The following is a 2,707-nucleotide window of genomic DNA, read 5'->3' as shown; positions in this document are numbered from 1 at the left end:
GGGGCCACTGACTCGAAACTCAAGCTTCCAAATTATATCAAGGTGCTCATTAGGATGGGAGAGAAAGGTCAATAGAAATACAACTAATAACAGGAATCAAAAAAAAACAAAAAAAAAAAAACAAAAAAAAAAGATACTTATAGTCATTAGCAAGTTACGAAAGGAAGCGTAAATAATAATAAAATAATAACAACATTGAGTCATATTTGTTTGTTTGTGGAATAAATCTCCCGACTTAACTGGTCGAAAATAATTGGGAGGTGATTAAGGGGGCCGGCTTTAAATATGGATGATGATGGATTCTGCTGGGTGTGTTTACGTCATCCTAAGGAAAGGGGCGGACTTGGGATTTACGCGTCTATATATATATATATATATATATATATATATATATATATATATATATATATATATATATATATATATATATGTATGCACTATACACACACACACACACACATATATATATATTATATATATATATATATAGATATATATATATATATATATATATATATATATATATATATATATCATATATTATATTATAATATATATATATATATATATATATATATAATAATACATATACTGTATACATATATGCATACTTAAACAATCACAGTACTCCTGTGGTAAATATATATATATATATATATATATATATATATATATATATATATATATATATATATATTTACACCCTTACAATTTTTAACAAGTGCCCAGGCCATGAGGTTGCTACCCCGCCAGTTAAAATCCAAAAGTTTTTTCCCTTCTTGTCTCAAGCTATGGAATGATTTTACCTCTCTTGGCCTCTCTTGGGGTTCAGTCCCCATTGTTTTTTCCTTCTCATTCATCTTCATGCTGGGTTGGTAAGGGGTATCAGGTTCAGATAGCGGAATCCTCAACATTATTTACTTAAGAATGCGAAGAATAAGGTAAAATTCCCAAACATTCGTTTAGTGGTTCGCTATATCTTATTAAAAATAATTTACTAAACTTATGGGGGAACTACTTGCAGCGCGCCTTGCATGGCAAACATTAGATGGCAGTAAAGGGTAAATTGCAGCGTCCCTCAGGCTTTCAGTTGCAATGCTTTCTGTCATTTAGCTGTCATATAGGTCTGTCTAACTCCTCTAACTTTACTTACTGTAGTTTTCACTTTAGAATTAATTAAGATGATTTTGTCTCGAATTACTTAATAATTATAAAGAAGGTATGCCATAATTATATGTAATTATCGAGTGACATTATTAAGTAATAAAAATATTAACAACGGTAATGTTGTACCGTATCAACCCCATAATTACAAAGATAAAATTGAGATTAAGTGGTCTTAAGGTACCTAATGATTGTAAAGAAAGTGATATGCCTTAATTATGCGTAATTGGTAAGTGATATCATTAAGTAATAACAATAACAAATGTAATGTTACCAAGTCCTATTAACCCAATTATCATAATGATGAAGATAAAAGGCCACTTTTAGGCGTAATTATCGAGTGATATTATTTGGTAATAACAATAACAGTAGTAAGTTTAGGAGATAGTATAAACATTCACTTCAGTTCAACCCATTCATAAATCACTAGAAAAAGAAAAATAAAAGTTCACACGAGCAGATGGATCACTCTGGCTATTACGTAATACAGATGATTAAACATATAACACAAATGATTAATAACACACACACTGTACGCGACTGGTCCATCTGACCGTTTTGTGGAAAGCGAAACAAGGATCCCTTTAAGCCCACACAACACAAACAACTGACATCAGCATCCTTGTCTGAGCTGAATGTGTTTGTTCGTTTGTGCGTGTGTGAGTGTGTGTGTGTGAGTGTTTCCAGGGTAGGGGAGAAATGGGTAGGGTAGGGGTAGTAGGGCGGTTTCATTTTGACGAAGCTGATGATGACAACAGGTGGTTTCCATCAGTGGCAGAGGTGGGTGTTGGCAGGTTAAGCTGTGATTGTAATGAGGTTGGGGGGGGGGGGGGAAGAAGTTGAAATGAGATAGATAGATCCCCTCTGCATTCACTTTCATCCATTCACCCTGCATGTCCCATCCCAGCCCCCTTACCTTCCTCTTTCATCCATTCACCCTGCCTGTCCCATCCCAAACCAACCCCAACCACGACCACCCGGATCCCCCACCCCTCACCCCGTCCTCCTCCATCCTAGGATGAGAGGATTATGTGAGGGGTGGATGGGGACATCAGGAAGGAAGAGAGAAATCATGTATTGGGAAGAATCAAGGCAGGATGAAATAAGGAAGATCTCGGGCGTGAAACAGGGTTGGAACCTGGAAACGAGAAAGGAGACCCAGCTGGAGTCTGGAAGTTCAACAGATGTATGAAAACTCCAGGTAAAGTCTGGAAGGGGAAAATACGCAAATGACACTCAAAAGGGTTCAAATGATGTTTGAAAACTCCAGGTAAATTCTGGAAGTTGACAATACGTGATTGAAAATCCCAGGTCAAGTCTGGAAGCTCAAACTTTGAATAAAATTTCCAGGTGAATTCTGGAAGCAGACAGAATGAGTGCATATCCCGAAGATGACTTCTGGAAGTTCAAAATACGAATATAAACTCCAGGTGAAGTCTGGAAGCTGAAAACATGAATGAAAATTCCAAGATAAAGTTTAGAAGTTGAAAATTCATGAATGGAAATTCCAGGTGAAGTCTGGAATTTAGACATTTCTGATTGA

Source organism: Macrobrachium nipponense, chromosome 26 (genome assembly GCF_015104395.2).
Source record: "Macrobrachium nipponense isolate FS-2020 chromosome 26, ASM1510439v2, whole genome shotgun sequence".
NCBI classification, from domain to species: domain Eukaryota; kingdom Metazoa; phylum Arthropoda; class Malacostraca; order Decapoda; family Palaemonidae; genus Macrobrachium; species Macrobrachium nipponense.
The sequence above is the reverse complement of the archived record's forward strand: the minus strand, read 5'-3'. Positions refer to the sequence as shown.